Raw genomic sequence first — 20,953 nt, 5'->3', positions numbered from 1 at the left:
ATTTGCAGGGAGCCAGATTGCTATCTTCAGTGACAATCCAAGAAGCAAAACAATAATTATTCATAGCAATCCGTCCCAAATGGCCAAGACTTGATTAATAACTGACAGCTTCCCTAATTTTTGTCCTCACTTCCAACTTAGGACCAGTCAGAGAAAGCAAAATATGTACCCCTAACCAATCACAGAGGATATTCTGCTTCTATAATAGTTAACCGACAGTTTCCCCATGCCACCAGCCTCCAATCAGGGCACACCTGAAGCCTTCCCTTTTTTTCCATTATAAAACTTCCCCCTCCTCTGTCTGCCATTGAGACTTTGCCAAAACACAAGTGATGATAGCTAACTCCCTTACTATAGCAAAACTCCAAATAAATAGCCTTCGCTGTCTTATTTGGTTGGTCTTCATTTATTTCTACAGCATGCTTCCTCTGATTGATTGATCCTCAATGCTCTTATAGAACTTCCTTAAGCATTTCAGAGAAACCAGCACACTCCTAATAACTAGATCCAATTCAATCACTATTTTGGCAGCTCCCTTTCCCTCATGCCCCACAATCCATCCATTGAAAGTCCTCATATATAACCCAATGTATTCACTGTTCCCCATCTCTAGTACTACCACTGGAGTCCAGGGAGCTGCCAACTTGCTTCTGAATTAGCATAACAGCCTCCCCACACCCTGGCTTGCTCCTGCTGTAATCCACTCTCACACAGAAGAAAGAGGGACCTGCATATCAAATACATCATTTCTCTGCTTAAACCTTCAAAGGGCTTCCATCCCACTTAGAATAAAATGCAGACTCCTATGCCATCTGGCATCTTCTCTCCCCAGCCTCACCTTGTTCCACCTCTCTTGTCATCCACTACACCCAGCAACACTGGCCTTTTCAAATTTGCTAATCGTGTTGCCATCTCAGAGTCTCTGCACAGCTGTTCCTTCTGCTGGGAATACTCTTCCCACTGACCTTTGAATGGTTGGCTGCCCCTTGTCTTTCAGATATGAGCTTATCCATCACCTCTTCAGAGAAGCAAAGAAAGCACCAGGTCTACCATAGTCACCCATTCACTGTCACCCAATTCTACCTCTCTGCATAACGTTAACCATTATCTGAGACTTTCTCTTTTTCCTTGGTTTTATTCTCCACCTCCCTCTACCAGAGCAGAGATCTATCGGTCATGTTTATTCACTGTATTCTCTAGGCCCAAAACAGGCCTGTCATAGAATCAATTCTCAATAAGTATTTGTTGAAAAAATGAACAAAGGAGTGCATGAATAAATGACTCATTGAACTGCCAGAGACTTTGGACTCTGGTAGGTAAAACTATTCTCCTTTATCATGTCCTAGCTTGACCCTAACTCCCATAAACTGTGAGGCCCAAATCAATCCTCGGCTTCTCTGGAGAGTCCTCCTTTTCTACTCAGCTGATCTGCCTTTTCCTTTTCCACACACACAGTTCTGACTGTTCAAAAAATTCATTTGGATTTTATCATATCCTACTTTGGGGTCTCTCGTCTAGTCCTGTTGAATTCTTTCCTTTTTTCTTAACTTAGGCAGATGTGCATGTTCTACCCTTCCAAACACATTGCTTTGTACTTCCTATACAACAGTACCATGGACATAGTGGAAACTCATTAACTAATTGTTGAATAAAATTTTAAATGCATATCAGGTAAAATTAGTATAACTATTGCTAAGCTGTTCAGGGCAAAGCCAACAACAGAATAAAGTCAAAGGAGATCTCAGAGCACTTCCTCAGGTCCACATGGATTCCCTGTTGGGGCAAGCCCATGTTTCCCATTTTCTGTGTATTGGTTTGCTCTGTAAAAAAATAAATAAATAAAATAAAAATAAAAATAAAAATTATTTTATCTCCTTTTTCCTCTCTACGATGCATTCTGTGCTCCAAAGGCAATAGTTATGCATGGATTGGGATAACATTCACTGAGGACATGCTTATAGGCCCAGTGGGCAGCCAGCCAGCAATTGCAGCTTGAATGACATATTTTTGCTTGGCAATGAAAGAGCTGCTTCACCACCCCAGTGCTCAAATACCAGTTCACCTGGTTGGTGAAGGCTTCTTGCTATTTTATTGAAATTATACTCCTGCAAACTCATATATTAGTTGCTCCCCTAGAGTTTGGTTTGTGATACTGGCTCTATCTAAAGTATGTAAAAGAGCTAAAATTATGTTTTTATGAGTGAATTTCCAAAAAGAATCAGCAATTCCACAGGTTACTCCGGCTTTTTTCCCCATCTGCTGTGACAGCAGGTGTGATTTCACAAGCCCACTCCCATCAATCATCCTTTCCAACCTGTCTCTGATGCCTGACAAGGTGTTTATGTGCATAACATGGAAACCATCACTAGATCTTGCGAACAAATAAGGCTGCCTTTCAACAATACTTTGAAGGAAGACTTCCATGGAAACCTAGGTGCTAGGTTCAGGAGTTCAGGTTGGGCAGTCATTCAATTGCCACAGTGTCACCTTCTTCCAGGGGTTGCAAACTCAAAGCCCTTAGGGGCAACACAGGTACTATAAAGGTATGAAGCCTCCTAGTGTCAAACAACAGGGAGTGGAGAAAACTGTGACCAAACTGAATGGTGCATGCTCTATCTAAAAAGTATTTGCATTCACTTTACATAAAAATGGGCTGGCTAAACATGAGTTTTCTACAGGCATAATGTGGCCACCAATTTTCCATCTCTATGCCTTTATTAAGTCAGTTTCCTAGTCTGCGGCCCAAAAATTAAGCTTTTCAAAGGATCTTAGAATTCATAAAATCATGGACAATTGGAGCTGGAAATGATTATAGAATTTATTTATTCCAATTTCATCTTTTCCAAATAAGGGAACTGAGGCTCAAAAGGCTGATAAACCAGCCAAAGCAAATGCAACAAGGATATAGCAGAGTTAAGACAAAACTCTAGTCTTCAACTCCAAGTCTGATGATCTTTCAGCTACTTGCCATTGCTTTTCCTAATGTGTTGGTAATAACCTTACTCTTGATGTGTACTTAATATAAATAACCCCTTTAAAGATATATTGCACTGATTTTAATAGTAATAAAAGGATCAAATGATACAGGCTGGATTAAAATGTTAAATCAACTGAATAAAAGAGAACTTAGTCATGAAAGATGATAACCATAATATAAAATGTGTACAAATATTATTTATAATTACACAGTAAAGATAGACTACAAAATTAAGATTTCAACTATGTAAAACATATGTACAAGTGGACAAAGACTAGAATAAAATTTGCAAAATGAAACTGGCATGATTATGTTGTTAATTTTTTTTTAAATCATTGTAATGCTGCTATATTATTCTTTGGAGTATTTCAGGTAATTCCCTTTGACAACATTACTTAGGGTTCATTTTAATCTTAAGGGTAGACGTTTGTCACTTCCTACACTCTTCCTTGCTAGCAAAAATTCCACGTTTTATTCAGGTGTCCCCTCTTTTCCTTTGTGATTCCAGAATGTCCTAATAAATCTGTCAGCAGCAGTGCTCCTATTTCCTTTGCTGCTAATTGATTCAAGTATGGACATGTGATGTAAATCTGGCAAATGAAACATAAAGAGAATTTGCCAAGGGACTTCTGGAAAGAGCTCCCTTAATGTTAAAAACAGTTCTCATTCTCCACCTCAGGATGTTGCATTGAGAATATGAATACATGTAGCTGGTGCAGCCATGTTGTGAACATGAGGCAAGTCAGCTCCGGGATAAGATCTATAAAAGTTGAAGTGTTGAAATGAGGCTGGGTGCGGTGGCTCACACCTGTAATATCAGCACTTTAGGGGGCTGAGGAGGGCAGATTACTTGAGGTCAGCAGTTTGAGGCCAGCCTAGGCAACATAGTAAACCCCATCTCTACTAAAAATACAAAAATTAGCTGGGTGTGTTGGCACATGCTTGTAGTCCCAGCCACTCGGGGGACTGAGGCATGAGAATCGTTTGAACCAGGGTAGAGGTTGCAGTGAACTGAGATCTCACCATTGCACTCCAGCATGGATGACAGAGAGAGACTCCATCTCAAAAAAAAAAAAAAAGGAAAAAAAGAAATGTTGAAATGATCCCTAATGAATTCGTGTGAAGCCATCTACCTCTGGACTTTTTATGTGAGATAATCAACTCTTTATCATTTCATTCAATTGAGAAGGAGTTTTCTGTTATTTGCCAAACCCCTAGCCAAAATAATAAACTTGATTCTCCAAGTGCACTTGGATACCTATATAGAGAGGAGAGATGCTCAGATATTTGCTTCTCTTTTGCTCTTCCTAGGGCATAGGGAGCATGATTATGTTGAATTATCTAGTGTCTCATTTCACAAGTTTGGTCATAATGAATATGAGGCACAATCCATTTGCCTGAGTTTCCTGCTATGTTTCTATTAAATACCCTAATATGACTAGAACGTTATGAACATCAGCACTTTTATATGGCATCTTTAAAACATAAGTAACAATTGGAGCCAGTTTGAGAGAGACATAGGGAAAATAAGATAGACAAGAGGAGAAAATGGGCGTTTCCAGGGTTAGTGAAGCCATTCCAATGAAGCTGAGTTTTTGAACTCCCAAGAGTTCTAGTGATACCAAATGCCCTTTTTGGATAGTAATATTTGTCCCTTTTCAAACCAACTACTTTGTAATAGTCTGCCATTTTGCTTTACTCTGGGAACGACCATATTTCAATCATGGCAATGCAGTAGGATATCTGAACATCAATGACAAGATTGCAAAGGAGCTGTGGAAGCAACAAAAGCTTCATTGAATTCAAGATTATTTTCATTAACATACAAAGTTCTACAAGTCCTATCTGCTGGGGAGAACTGAACTTTTGAGGATTAAACAATGTAACCCACAGAAAATGGATTGCAGATATACTTTATACATGCTGAGTATCTTGAAACACAAGATATGAAGATAAAGCAGCTCCTTTGTGCTTTAGGGCAGAGATCAAACCATTATAAAGGCACTTACCCAAGAGCAGCAGAGAGTGTGAACACACAAACCCCAACTTATGACAAAAATAATGATAGTTTCTAATCTTAGAGAACATTTTTTAGACATTTGCAAAAAAAGAAAAGAAAGAAAACACGCAACCTGTTATTTGATGGAATGTTGTCAACTATGAAAAAGTTAAAGTGCCTCTACTACTCCTCCATCTTATTCCCTGTGATACATGTCCCTAAATGCCTAGAATAAAACAGTTGAAACATGTCTCACCCAGTCTAGAGTCTCCAGGCAACTTTTGAGCCTGTAGATCTTCACTTTCTCAGACGTTTCTACTTCCATCATAATAACACTCCCACATCTCTCTTATTTTCCATCTCCTATACACACAGCTCTCTGATTTCCAGGGGGAGCAATAAAAGCTAATGGGAAAAGGGGGATGTTTTCAAAAATATGGTGGAGTAGGAAGCACCAGGAATCTGTTTCCCCACCTAGACAACAATTGCACTGCCAGAGTCTGCCTGATGTAATTATTTTGGAACTCTGGAATCTATTGAAAGCTGGCAACTTCCAGGAGAAGGCTTGGATGGTAAATTAAGTTTATTTTGGTCATGTCAGCTCTTAGCATAATAGCAACTACCCATTCCCCACTCCCAGCAATGAGGCATACAGCTGTGTCTGAATTCTTGGAGCAGCTTGCAGGAGCCAGAGTGGGCAAAAAGAACCTTGTCCTCCAAATAGAGGGGAACTATGGTCTGATTATTGATTGCTCCTTCTGATCACAGAGACTCAGACAAAGGAGCATGCTACCACAGTTGTTGCACCTCCCCCACTGTTATAAGCCCCTCCCTGTCTGGCTATAGTAACTTCAAGAAGATTTAAAACCAGATGCGGTGGCTCATGCCTGTAATCCCAACACTTTGGGAGGCCAAGGTGGGTGGATCAACTGAAGTCAGGAGTTCAAGACCAGCCTCACCAACATGGAGAAACCCTGTCTCTACTAAAAATACAAAATTAACCAGACGTGGTGGCACATGCCTGTAATCCCAGCTACTTGGGAAGCTGAGGCAGGTGAATCACTTCCATTTTTTAAAAATCTACCTTTATTTTTCTATTTCCCCCTTTTAGAAGTCAGACATTAAAGACTAGGACATTAAAAAACAATGCACATAAAGGGAAAATTAGAAAGTGACTGCACTTACCTAGGGAAAGGTGCAGGTTTAGAAAAGAAACCTTAAATTTGCACATCAGGCTAATCCTTGACACAGAAACAATACATAACATTTTTTTAAAGTAGTAAACAAAACACTAACAAAAAAATGTGCAAGCCCTGGGGAAGAGGGAGAATCTGATTTACAGAGTTACCATATTATTAACTTCGAATGCCTGTTTTTCAACAAAAAAATTATAAGACACCAGCCTGGGCAACATTGTGAGACTCCACCTCTATAAATAAACAAATAAAATAATATTTTCCAGGCATGGTAGGCCTGTAGTCCTAGCTACTCAGGAGGCTGAGGGGGGAAGATTGCTTGAGCCTAGGAGTTTGAGGTTACAGTGAGCTATGATCATGTCACTGCACGCTAGCCTGGGTGACAGACCAAGCCCTTGTCTTTAAAAGAAAAAAAAAATTACAAGGCACATGAAGAAACAAAAAAGTATGGCACATTCAAAATTTTTTAAATTAATCAACCAAAACTATTCCTGAAAGAGACCCAGTGGCAGATCTACTAGACAAAGACTTTAAAACACCTAACTTAAAGTCTCAAATAACTAAAAGAAGATTTGGAAAAAGTCAAGAAAACAACCTATGAATAAAATGGAAATATTAGTAAAGAGACAGAAACACTAAAAAGAAACCAAAAAGAAATTCTGAAGCTGAAAATGTAATAACTAAAATTTTAAACTTCACTAGAGAAATACAAAGGCAGATTTGAGCAGGCAAGAAAGAATCAGCAAACTTGCAGATACAATGAAAATTATCGGTCTGAGGAACAAAAAGAAAAATGATTGAAGAAAAGTGAACAGAGCCTAAAAGACATATGGGACACCATCAAGTGAACCAACTAACGCACTGTGACAGTACCAGAAAGAGAAGGGCTAGATAAAGGGTGAGGAGAATATTTGAAGAAATAATGGCTGAAAAGTTTCTAAATCTGATGAAAGACATAAATATAAACATCCAAGAAGCACAATGAACTTCAAGGTGAACCCACAGCAAGACACATTATAATCAAACTTCTGAAATACAAGGACAAAGAGAATTTTGAAAGCAGCAAAAAAGAAGTGATTCATCATATACAAGGGATCTTTGGTAAGAATATTAACAAATTTCTCATGAGAAACTTTGGCCCATCAGGTAGTGGGACAATGTATTCAAAATGCAAAAGAAAAAAATACCTGTCAACCAAGAATTTTATATCAGTACAATTGTCTTTCAAAAGTGAAGGAGATCAGGTGCAGTGGCTCACACCTATAATTCCAACATTTTGGGAGGCCAGGGTGGGCAGATCACTTGAATCAGGAGTTTGAGACCAGCCTGGCCAACATGGCAAAACCCTGTCTTTACTAAAAATGCAAAAAATTAACCAGATATGGTGGCATGCCCCTGTAGTCCCAGCTACTTGCAGGGCTGAAGCAGGAAAAGAAGGAGAACATTGCCAGATAAACAAAAGCTGAGGAGCTCATTACTACATTACCACTAGACCTTCCCTGCAAGAAATATTCAACGGAGTCCTACAAGGTGAAATGAAAGGACATTAGACAGTAACTTGAAGCTGTATGAAGAAACAAAGAGCTCACTAAATGCAAGAACCATTATAAAAGCTAGTAGTATTATCACAATAGTTTGTAACTCTACTTTTTGCTATCTACATAATTTAAGAGACTAATACATTTAAAAGAAAACAATCATTAGTCTAAAAGCTAACATTGTTATAAATTTGGTTTGTGGCTCCATGTTTTGTTTTTTATATTATTTAAGAGACTAATGCATTTAAAATAATTATTAGTTTATGTTTGGGGTCACACAATATATAAAGGTATAATTTTATGACATCAACAACCAAAAAGAGTGAAGAAAGAATAGTAGAGGACCAGATATTTTATATGTTATTGAAGTTAGACTGGTATAAACTCCAATTAGAGTATTATAACTTTAGGATGTTAAATGTAATCTCCATGGTAGCCAAAAAGAAAGAGTTAAAGAATATAAACAAAAGGAAATAAAAAGGAGCTTAAACATTTCACCACAAAACATCAACTAAACACACACAAAAAAGAGTCATGCAGAATGAAATGTGGGAAAGCTATAAGGCATATAGAAAACAAATAGCAAACAACAGAAGTCAGTCATTCTTTATCAGTAATTTCTTTCAATGTAAATGGATTAAACTACCCAGTCAAAAAACAGAGATCAGCAGAATGGATAAAAAACACATGGTTGCTGGATATACTGTCTACAAGAAACTAGCTTTAGATCCAAAGACACACACACAAAAAAATAAAAAGAAAAAAAAGAAAAAAGAAAAAAGAAAACAAAGATACAAGTAGGTTGAAAGTGAAAAGATGGAAAAGGATATTCCATGCAAATAGTAACCAAAAGAGAGCAGGAATGGCTAGACAAATATCAGACAAAAATGAATTTAAGTCAAAAAATTATGAAATAAAAAAGGGTATTATATATTAATAAAATATTTAATACAACAAGAAAATAGAGCAATTTTAAACATTAACATGCCTCATAACAGACAATCAAAATACACGAAGCAAAAACTGATAGAATTAAAGGGAGAAAAATACAATTCTACATTAATAGTTGGAAACTTTAACAGTCCACCTTCAATCATGGTTAGAACCACCAGACAGAAAATAAGTAAGAAAATAGAGGATATAAACAACAGAATAAACCAACTAGACCTAAAAGACATATACAGAACACTCTACCAAAATGACAATAACATACACATTCTTTTCAAGTGCACATGGGACATTTTCCAGGATGGACCGTATGTTAGGCCACAAATTGTGTCTCAATAGATTTTAAAAGACAGATATCATACAAAGTCTTCCCTGATTACAATGGGAGGAAATTAGAAATGAATAACAGAGTAAAACTGGAAAATTCACAAATTTGTAGAAATTAAACAACACACTTTTAAACAACCAGTGGATCAAAGAATAAATTACAATGGAGATATAATGCTCATGAGGATGTGGAGAAATTGGAATACTCATGCACTATTGGTGGGAATGTAAAATGAAACAACTGCTGTAGAAAACAGTATGGTAGTAGCCAAAAAAATCAGAAATAGAATTACCATATGAACCAGCAATTCCATTTCTGGATATATATCCAAAGAGCTGAAAACAGGATCTCAAAGAGATATCTGAACACCTATGTTCATAGCAGTGTTATGCACAATAGCTAAAATGTGAAAGTGATTCAAGCGTCATCCATAGATGAACAGATAAGCAAAATGTGGTACAATTGAATATTATTCAGCCTTGAAAGAAAGAAAATTCTGACATATACTTCAATATCAATGACCTTTGAGAACATTATGCTAAGTATAATAAGCCAGTCTGAAAAAGACAAATATAGTAGGATTCCACTTATATGAGGTACTTAGAGTTGTCAAAATCATAAAAAAAAGACAGTAGAATAATGGTTGCCAGGGTTTGGGGAAAATGGGGAGTTACTGTTAAATAGGTAAAGAATTTCAGTTTTGCAAGATGAAAAGAATCATGAATATGAACAGTGGTAACGGTTGTACAACATTATAAATGCATTTGGTACTACTGAAATGTATACCTAAAATCCGTAAGATTATAGATTTCATGTTATGTGTATTTAAAACAATAAAAAATTGAAAAATATAAGAAAGTGGAAAATAATAAATTATTGGTCTAGCGTCTAGAGATGCATCTGTTTTACAGGCTTGTTCTTCACACCATTTGTTGCTGCATCTTTAATAAACAGTGGTGCACCTTAAGATGAAAATCCTGGATTCAGTTAAGTCTAGGGTGGTGGCCAAGATTCTCCATTTCTAACAATTTCCAAAGTGAAGTTGATGTTGCTGATCCTGGTCCTTGGCCCATATTTTGAGGAAAAAAAGGTTTTGTAAAATTTGTAAAGGTGAAATAGACAGCATCTAGATTCAAACAAACACACCAAATAATTGAATAGTGATTTCCTCAAAATGAGATGGACTCAATAGGATTTGAGATGTGCTCCTTCTGAATACTAAATGTGCCATGTTTTAGAGAAAATGAGTCTCAGATTATCTATTATCTATTGCTACATAACAAAATTATTGGTTTAAGACAACATCAAACATTTATTTTGCCCATGAATCTGAAATTTGGGCAAATCTTTACAGAGGTAGCTTGTCTCTGTTCCACATGTGGCACAACTAGGACAGCTCAATGGGGCACTGGAGGAGCTGCTTTCAAAATGACTCACTCATGGCTGGCTAGCTAATACTAGCTTTTAGCAGTGAGCTCAGTCAGCACAATGGTCTCAGTTCTTCTCCACATGGCTTCTCCATGGGCTGCCTGAGCTTTCTCATAACATGATGACCGAGCTCCAAGAGCAAGTGTCTCAAGAGAACAAAGTAGAAATATATGGCATTTTTATGAGCTGGCCTCAAAAGTCACATAGCATCACTTCTACCACACTCTGTTGGTAGACACAGTTATGAAGGCCTACCAGACTCAAGAAGAGAGACATAATTAAGGCTCCACCTCTTGAGGATGGAATGGCAAGGTTCTAGAAGAACATGAGGAATGGGGCATATCATCATCATCATCTTTGGGAAATATAATCTGCCAAATCTATCAACCCCACATCCTTTTTGAACAAATGATAAATTAATTAAAATTCAGAACTCTCTAATTCTAACCGATCATCGCTTCTAGTTATATGTATTCTGGAAAAGAAAAGAAATATAGAAGAGATTGGAAGAAATTGAGGAAAAGTTAGAGGAATAAAAAATCAAGCCGGGCGTGGTGGCGAGCGCCTGTAGTCCCAGCTACTTGGCAGGCTGAGGCCGGAGAATGGCGTGAACCCGGGAGGCGGAGCTTGCAGTGAGGCGAGATCGCGCCACTACACTCCAGCTTGGGTGACAGAGCGAGACTCCGTCTCAAAAAAAAAAAAAAAAAATCAAGTAAGGTAGGTGTGGTGGCACATGTCTATAGTCCCAGCTACTCGTGAGGTGGAGATGGGGAGGATTGCCTGAGCCCAGGAGGTCGAGGCTGCAGTGAGGCGTGATTATACCACTATACTCCAGCGTGGGTGACAGGGTGAGACCCTCTTTAAAAAAAAATTAGGGAGCAGTGGCTCATGCCTGTGGTCCCAGCACTTTGAGAGACTGAGGCGGACGGATCACGAGATCAGGAGATGGAGACCATCCTGGCTAACATGGTGAAACCCCGTCTCTACTAAAAATACGAAAAAAATTTAGCCAGGCGTGGTGGCACATGCCTGTAGTCCCAGCTACTCGCGAGGCTGAAGCAGGGAATCGCTTGAACCTGGGAGGGAGAGGTTGCAGTGAGCTGAGATCACACCACTGCACTCCAGCCTGGGCAACAGAGCCAGACTCTGTCTCAAAAAAAAAAAAAAATTAGACAATGATGGAGGGTAGGAAAAAACAGAAGGAAAATAGGTTGAAAAGTTAAGATAGAAGTAGAAAAGGGAGGTAAAATGCAAGCACACAGAAGGGTAGATGCAGATATAAAAACAAATATCATTTATTTATTTCCTTCCCTACTATTACTCTGCTACCTATAATGAGTGATTGGGTACAAATCTGATGGATTGAGAAGCCTCCTTCTGTCATTTCTGCCATTCTCTGGTAGAAAGGAAGAAGGTGGTGCTCAGTATTAGACAATAATAAATGAGTTGAACTATTTTTCTTTCAAGAACTGCATTACAGCAGCAGAATGAATTCAAACATAAAACCTAAGACTTTCTCAGATGGTTCTCATCCATCACCAGATCTCATTGGAGAGGAATGAGGGCTAAGGTTAAGAAGAAATAGCCATATTACTGGACCACTGACTGCATTTGCCAACTTTCATTTACACTTTTACAACCTGAGGTCTGATTCTAGTGAAACACAGACTGAGAGGCTCTTCTTCAGAGCAGGTCAGTATCCATGCAGTTTAAGGTCATCATGATAATCAAATCTTCTAGTTTACAGTAAGGAATGCTAGTTATAATAAGACGTGGAGACAAAATATTCCTCTATTCATATAGGTCCTGCAAATTGGCTCGCCATACTGCTTCATTTAGTCTCCATACTGTCCTGATGAGTGGAAACTCAGGGGGCGTTTAAAGTGGTGTGAGAAACTCATGTTGTACTCAATGGTCGGCACTCAAGGCAGGGTTTCTTGTATCTTTCCCTGGAGCAGCATTTCAAAGACAAGAAGAGAATATTCCCACCGCACACTTCACATCAATTTCCTTTCAAACAAAATCACTGAGTAACTGTGTGTATGAGAAGCCCACTATCTCTCTTCTTTTGCTGTAAACTTCCCACTTCAAGTTCAAAACATAAAGACTTTCCCTGATGAAGGGCTGTTGGCTAGTACATGAGAATGTTCCAGCCATGCTATTGAGATGGATTTTCTGGAAGGAAGATGAAGAAAATTATCTTTTTCTTGATTTCTGCCCAGCCATATCTGTTCTGTGGGCGTCCTGGAGATCTTCCCAGATGGCATATCTCGATGCCAATCATGAATAAGGGTTCCATTTACTTAAAAGTATAAAACTGTTTGGTGTTGTATGAATGGAAAGTGCCGGATAAAAGGAGCAACTGCTAATCTTCACCTATAGTGAAGTCCAGAGAGAAAGAATTACCTCATTTACCCTGCTTCTCTTCTATTTCCACACCAATCCCTCCCCATTCACCGTGGGGGTCAAGGAATCTACCACAGAGAGTTAAGTCAGAACAGAGTTGACTGCCTAGATGTGTGATTTTAGGCATGTCAGTTAATTTTCCTGTCTCTTGTTCCTACATAGAATTAGAGTCTATATCCCTCTTTATCTTCCTTTTAATTTTGCCAAAGAAAGACACTAAAAACATGCTGAGGAGTATCTTGCCAGCATTTACAACTGCCCTTGAAGAGAGAATATGTGTTCTCAACACAGAAAGTCTAGAAATAGGGTTCTTCCTACTACATTCACACATGATCAGGATAGCATTATCATTAGGCACAGTATCTTCCAATGTTAAAGAAAATAAACATAAGATACTGAAAGGTAAAAACCATGTTGCTGAAAGTGAGTGATATGAGGTTCTTAACTCCTTAGAAGGTATTTGCTTCATTCTGCTCCAGCCTAACATTACTCCCTGCTTTTACATGTCAGACAAGCCAAGTTTTAGCAGTGCATATTCTCTTGGTCCCCTTATCCAAGGGAAGAAAAGCCTTGGAGTTCACATTCAACCCAGAAGTTCCAGTCTTAGGGCATGTTCAATATAGTTATATCATATAACTAATACTTTTATGCCCAATAAATTATGGGCAACCTTGGATATGGCACCTAACCTCTCTAAGCCTCTGTATTTGTTTGCTAGGGATGCCATAACAAAATGCCACAGGCTAGGTGAATTAAACAAAAGAAATTTATTTTTGCACCGTTTTGAAGGGTAGAAGTCCAAAATCAACAGGGTGGCAGGTTTGGTCTCTCCTGCAAGACCCCTCTCCTTGGCTTGCAGACAGATGCCATCTTCCTGTGTCCTTTCCTCTGTGTGCACATTTCTGGTGTCTCTTCTTTTTCTTATAAGGAAACCAGTCATATTGGATTAGAGCATACCCTCCAGGGCCCATTTTAACTTAATTCACACTTCAAAGATCTTACATCCAAATACAGTCATGTTCCAAGGTTAGGGCTTCAACATATGAATTTTGGAAGGACACAAATTAGTCCATAACAGCCTCTATAAAAATGGCATTATGAAGATTGCTGTAACGTACAAACAAGAACATAATTTACAAAATGATTTTCTAAATCATCTAAATGATTATTAAATATAATTACATACAAATGTATTATTAACATTATTATTGTTGTCATAATTATTATTCTCTCTGACATATTATCTGTCTTCTGGGAAGTTTAAATTTTCTGCCTTTGGAAGACTATATCATAGTGGTTAAGAGAATTAGGATGTTTAGATCCAAATCCTGGGTCAGCCACTTGTTAGCTGTATGACTTTCAGACATTATACTAACCACTCTATGCTTCAATTTTCCTACTCATAAATTAAGGGTGGCAAAAAATAGTACCTGCCTTAGGGTTGTTGAAAAGATTAAAAGGAGCAACACATTAAAATGACTGGCTAAAAGTACATGCTCAATAAATGATGGTTGTTATCAATAGCAGTATTTAGACCTTGTTGATGCTGCTGCCTTCTTTTTCAGCCAGCAGAGGTCTCCATCATAGTCAAAAGAGAACTAGGTTCCCCATGACTGCACTGCAGTTGCCAAGTACATCCACTGTTGGCAGAGAAAACAGCCGAAGAATTACCACATTGCCTAAACAGAGGAGAAAAAAAAAGAGAGAGATAACAGGAAATGGTTAGGATTCCACAGTAAAATGTAAGATGAATAAGTGACCATAAGTTAGGATTGTTTGTGTTCTACTCCTGACTTTCACTGATATTGCCCTTGGTTGCATCTCACTTTAGCTTGTTCTAAACCAGTTTTTTAAAAGATATATATGCACATATATCACAGAGAAGCAGTAAGAATGAATTGGCAAATATTTGTGAAGTTCTCTGAAAACAAGAAGTGCTGCTAAGTAAACATTTAACATTTCTTACAGTATTAAGCTTATTTCATCTTTATTGCCAGTTATACGCCATGCCTCAGTTTTGCTGCCTTTGTAATATGTTTCCTTTAACCTTCTTTTCCCAGACAGGCTTACACCTCCAAGTTCAATTATCCTGTCAATTGTGTTTTAAATTGTACTGATTTCCATTAACCAATTGTGGTATCAATTTGAAGATCTGTTCCTTCTTCTGAACTAATCATTTTTACACCCACCAGAATCTGGAAAGGCAATTAAACTGAGGAAGGTGAGAGTTATTCAAGAGAAATTAAAGCATAAAGGTAAAAACAGTGGAAAAACTAAGATTAAAAAGAGCACTGAGGAGAAAATACACATGTACTAAAAAGCACAGTACCAGAGCAGATAGAGACAAAGAGGAAAAGAGAGCGAGGTAGAAAACGGATCCTGCTTGTGCCTACTCCATCTCTCTTTCAGCACCAAGGACAGAACCTCTGAGCGCCTGACCCAAGCAATGCTCAGTTTAGGGTCCCTCCCAAATCCTCTACAGAAAACGGATACATTCTAAAGCAGCTATGAAACGTGCACTAAGGTCTAATAGGGAAGCTGGAAGAGCAGCACTCAAGTAATTTCACCTTAGAGGCAAAAAATGGGTGATTTCTTTCTGTTCATTTCATAGTTTCTGAGTCCTGAGAAAGGCAAAGTTTGCTTTGCTTGGGTATGTCTGCTGTCAGTAAATGGCTGCAGGAGCCGAAGTGGTAAACTCCTCGGTCTCCAGAAATCAGAAGAAAATTTTAGGGTAAGTAATTTTTCTTTTCGTTTCTAATTTAGTACATAGTATTTTCCTCAAGGTTATTTAATCAGCTTGGGGTTCTGTGGATCTCTAAAAATATGCATTAAAACTCAATACCCCCTCTTATTTAAAAACCAAAGCCCTGAGGAAATGGTTTTCTTTTTCTTCTAAGTGGTTAGACAGCAGAAACCTTTTATATTCCTTTTTCTTCTATTTTTTTCCCCAAAATTGTACCTTGTGGACTCTAGAAGCTATATCAAGGAAGAATTAAAAGATAGAAAACAAAAAGCGGTTATTATTCTAGGATTTGTATGGAAGTTGATTGTATTCCTCTTAAGGATTTTACTTAATTGTAAGGGTCTGTTATTTTAAACTCCTCAATTCAGCACCCTGGCAATTCAGAGCTGAAGGTTTGGAGAGGCACTATTTTCAATGGTCTATTTAAAGTCAGGCTGTTTCCAAGTCAGAATCCAATTATTCCCAGCAGAGATATGTAGTACTTGAGATGATGATTGTGTATGTTTCCTTTGATGATGGTATATGATTTTTAGGGTATTGTTGTTATTTAATTGTGAGACTTCCATTGCTTGCTGTAGCTTACTGGGACAACAGAAGTCATTGCAATTAGGTATTTGTTCCAGTTCATGCATTTAGTTTAATTGAATACCATCAAAATGCATGCATGTATAATAATGCAGCAATAGCAAAGTGAAACTTGGATTCTAAACTCATTGTGCATGACTGTTTCTCTTTATAGGTGAAGCCCTTTGCTTATTGATACTAAAGGGTTTGTAAAATATCTGTTCTTAGGTAAGAGTGAAGAACCACTGCTTGACATGGCATTGGGATCTCTTATAGTCAAGGAGAAGTAGAGACAAGATGAGAAAGATTCTTACTCCGGCACTCATTTATTTGTAGTTGAATATTTTCAAGGGTCTGTGTGGCTAGCAGTGAGCAAGGGTATTGAGCAAGGAAAATACTGATAGTATCCAAATGGGTGCCTAATATTTAAGCATCCATACAGAAGGCTGTTTATTATAGAATATGCATTAAAGCAAATACAGAACAGTTTCTACTCAATATCAGATTCAATTTCTAATGCATTGAAGTTGGTCGTCAATTAATATTTGCTTATTGATTTATTTTCTGAGTTCCCCATTTTATCTCTGATTAGAATGGTAAGATGCTCAGTCTTTAGAGGTTGTGATGGAAAGTGAGTATGCTCTGCTTTACTAGACAGGTTTAATGAGGGGGGAAAACTATTATCTTAGCTACTGGACCTCAGTAACCAGCAACAGTTTTTCTCTGTACATTTACCAACAATGTAAATGTGCCCAAATACATAAATATGCTATGTATTGCAATGCATTTGTGAATCTTTTTTAGGAAAATAGGCAGCAATTTGCAAGAAGAAAGTAGCATAGAAATGCTAAAGACTATCTCTAATAATAATAACAATGTGACTCCCACTGGTTCTATGAGCAGTGTGCACCTGCATTACTTCACCAAACCTAGTCAGATGATGTGCATAAGATACTCTGAACAAGTGAGATTTTAAAATTAGTACCCATTTCACATTTGTCTGCCTCACCCCTAAAAGTGGCATACTTAAGTGGCATAGTTAAGAACATGAACTCTGGAATCAGACAAATCTTGGGTTGAATCAACTCCATCATTTACTGGTTTGTGTTCTCAGCAAGATATTTAACCTCTCTGTGACTCACCTTTTTTATCTAGAAAACTTGATATGATAATAGTGCTTACCTTCTTCAACAGGTTGCTGTGAGGTTGAATGATGATAATGCTTATAAACTTTAGCTATAATTATTAATTTTATCAGGCAATATAGCAAGTCCAAATTATAGCCCAGACCAGAAAAGCTCTGGAGACTGGTGTCAGGAGGCATCTGAGTAAAAGATTAGATGTGGCAACAGCCAGAGATCTGTGAAATGAGTGAAGATGTATCATGGAACCCTGTTACTGAAGTGTTTTGTTCTGGGTTTAGTAAAATCCACCTCAACTTGGGAATGAGTTTTGTGGGGTTTTTTCTTTGAGACAGGATCTTGCTCTGTCACCCAGGCTGGAGTGCAGTGGTACAATTATAGCTCACTGCAGCCTCTAACTCTTGGACTCAAGCAATCTTCCTGCCTCAGCTTTTCAAGTAGCTGGGAATACAAGCACATGGCATCACACGCAGCTAATTTTTCTTTTATTTTATTTTTGCAAAGATGGAGTCTCACTATTTTGCCCAGGCTGGTCTCAAACTCCCAGCCTCAAGTGATCCTCCCACCTCAGCCTCCCAAAGTGCTGGTATTACAGAAATGAGCCCCCAAGCAGGGCTGGGAATGATTAACATCAACTTCCATGCCCAGCAGAGACCCATTAGATAATTATGAGTTTGGGATTTAAGAATGCCTGAGATAAAGCTTGGTTCAAATCAGCCCCTTACACATTGTGTAATCTTGAGAAAGTAATTGATCTCTCAGTTTTTTTAATCCATAAAAGAAATAGATCATTATCCACCTTTAGGGCTGCTGTAAGTATTAAAATGCATGTAAAGTACTCATACTTGACACACAGTGGTAGCCTAGATGTAGTTGTCTTCATCTTCATTTGTTCTCTTACAGAAAGAGAACAAATAATTAAAACTCTGTAAGTCTTAATGAGGTACTAAGGAGGAACCCCACGAGTGTTTCAGGTGGACTGTTATTCAGCACTGAGGGACTGAACATCAGCAAAGCAGGACAAATGTCATAACTGATGGGGACCTGACCACTCTCTGTTCCCCTGCCTTTTTAAATAGGTTATGCACTCACTCTAAGAGATGCCAGAACAAACTATAAAGACCAAGATAAATCAATACTTTGTAAGGCATTTAAAAGCTCATTAAAATGTGTAAGTAGTGTTATATGTAATGAATCTTAAAAGAATGAAGCCAGGAGTACTCTTCTATTTCTCTGCCTTCTCTATTATTTTACCTCCTACCCACTTTTAACTCCTAACACTGTTTGCTGAGGTCACCATGAATGTCATCATTTCCAAGTTCACTAGATACTCTACAATTGTAGATTATTTAACTCTTCATCTATTCCCACTTTCCTCTTAACAGTAAAAGCAACTCTATTTCTGGTGCTATGTGCCAGACATTATGCTAGAGTGATGATTGTTAATGGGGAGAGCAATTTTGCCCTCCTCCCCTGGGATATTTGGCAACATCTAGAAGCATTTTTTATTGTCCCAACTTGTGGGGAGGGGTATGCTACTGGCATCTAGTGGGTATATGTAAAGGACGCTGTTAAACACCCCACACTGCACAGGACAACCTCCTCAACAAAGAATTATTCAGTCCAAATTGTCAGTAGTGCCAAACTTCATGTATAAAATTTCATTTAATCTTCATAATGACCTTATGAAGTGGATATGATTATCTCCATTTTGCTGATGAGGAAACCAGACTATCATTGTAAATTACTTAGAGAGTGATTGAGTTAATGAATTCTCTAGGCTCTTTGCTTCTTCCTACCTGAGACCCGTTTCCTATCTGTTAGCATATCTAACAGAGGGAAAAGAAAGAAGAAAGCCCAGCTCAGTTCTGTGTTATATAAGCAACTCTGGTTTGAAAAGAAAAAAAAAAAAAATCTAAGCAGGGAGGAAGTTGAAACAATTAGCTGAGAGACAGAGTAATCTAGCATCTCACGCATCTTTGCTTTCATCTCCCACATCTACAACTCATCAGAAACTACCTGAACAATCACAGTTTAACCCACCTGCTGCTATAAAGGACCGAAGATCAGATGTGGAAAAAATAAATTAGAAATCAGAAATCCATGCAACTGTGATTCCAACATCAGGCTCAGAATTGATTTTCAGAGTTGAGGGTTTCCCTTCGTATAATTAGCCACTGGCATTCAGCTATACTATTTTTAGGTAGCTGTCAAACCTCTTGGCAGAGTAAAAAGTCCAGCCAAAGGGTAATAAATATCCTAAGGTTTTATGCCTCCCTCTTACTTGGCAGGTGAGAGGAAGCTAAGACATTATTCACCACTGCAGACCCCAGAAAAGAGGGGTTCTGGCCACTGTGTTCCGAAGTGGCCCAGTTGTGAAAAGGAAGACATTTGGGCCTGAGCCTGCCTTAAAAGTGGAAATATCCTTGAACAATCAGAAAGCATTGTATTTTTCCAAAAGCTCTTGGCAGCAGTGGTGCTATCTCCAGGGTAGCGGCTGCCCTCCTCTGAATAATGAGAAAATTATAACTATTATCAAGAATTATTATTATGTTTTAAAATACATTGAGTGCAAACAGTGTGCCAAGATAAAGGACAATTTTTTAAAACAATTCTCTAAATTCATTCCAAGTTTGTCACCCTTTCCCAATTATTTGTTCATTTTAACTCTTTCACATTTCAGGCTGAAACATTTCAAAGTGAGGTACAAAATGACAGCCATGATTAGGCCAGTCTCCTAATCAAGGGAGAGCTACAGATACCTAGCTTGAGGGCAAATTCTGGCCACCAAGCCAGCCTCTACTTTTGCCAGGGCCTGGAGAGAGAGTTCCCATAAAGGTCCATATGTACCATGTTTAAATATTTTAAAGTCGTAACCAACAAACCATTGAGTAAAATGTTTCATCTTCCCACCTTGATGAATACACCTTCGTAACAACGTGGAAGGCCAAGTTTGAATTTAAGATTCCTGGACCCATGTATTCAAATTAATCTTCAAATTAGTCGTATATAATTAACGTTTGGGCTTTATCCAGCCTTTAAAATATCTCTGGTGAATTTTTATCAGGAGAATATTTAAAAGACAGCAAGATTCACTAGGTCTACTTGTCTAAATCCATATTGGTGAATCCTTATTTTTTCAAAAGAACCAGTGAAGTTATCACTTTTACTTTGTTCGTCTATAAAGAGACTAAAATGTCTCTTTATAGAGTCAAAACGTCAATTGTATATTGGCAAAATTTTTATTTATATATCTATTATGTAATTTGGAATCATTGGTTTGATTTGGATTTCTGTGAAGAGATCTGTATTTCATTTGGTCATGCTTCAAAAGGACTTATATTCAGATTTAAAACGATTGATTGTAAATGTCATTATATGTTAAGAACATTTAAAACTTACTAACCTGATTTAAAAATGTTTTAAAGAAGTAACTTTTATCATATAAATACTATCTGTAAAAAAAAAAAAAAAAAAAAGATTCCTGGACCCTTCAAAATTCTATACAAAATGTGACTATATAGGAGAAGCTGGGCCCCCACCCCTAACCTGCCTCAGGGACCCTGGACTCTTATCTCCCCACCTCAGACTACATAGAATCTATTTGACTGAGCTCTAACTGAAAGCCACCACTTGGCCCCAGGAACCCTACACATTTATGGCATAGTCTCCCTCAGGGTGACA

General features: G+C 37.9%; 1 protein-coding gene across 2 annotated transcripts in view; it reads left to right on the top strand.

The window, feature by feature from the left end:
* Positions 1-15,071: 15,071 nt before the first annotated feature.
* Positions 15,072-20,953, top strand: part of DRD3 (dopamine receptor D3) — a 50,825-nt gene continuing 44,943 nt past the window's right edge. Inside the window, exons 1-2 of one of the 2 annotated variants that reach the window (XM_025376697.1) lie at positions 15,432-15,551; positions 18,173-18,440. The gene's annotated coding sequence lies outside the window, so the exon portion shown is untranslated. Of the gene's footprint in view, positions 15,552-18,172; positions 18,441-20,953 lie in introns of both variants that reach the window. The other variant, XM_025376696.1, reaches the window with a different exon arrangement.

The sequence above is a fragment of the Theropithecus gelada genome, chromosome 2, assembly GCF_003255815.1.
Source record: "Theropithecus gelada isolate Dixy chromosome 2, Tgel_1.0, whole genome shotgun sequence".
In the NCBI taxonomy this organism is placed as follows: domain Eukaryota; kingdom Metazoa; phylum Chordata; class Mammalia; order Primates; family Cercopithecidae; genus Theropithecus; species Theropithecus gelada.
This window is presented reverse-complemented; position numbering and strand designations above follow the sequence as displayed.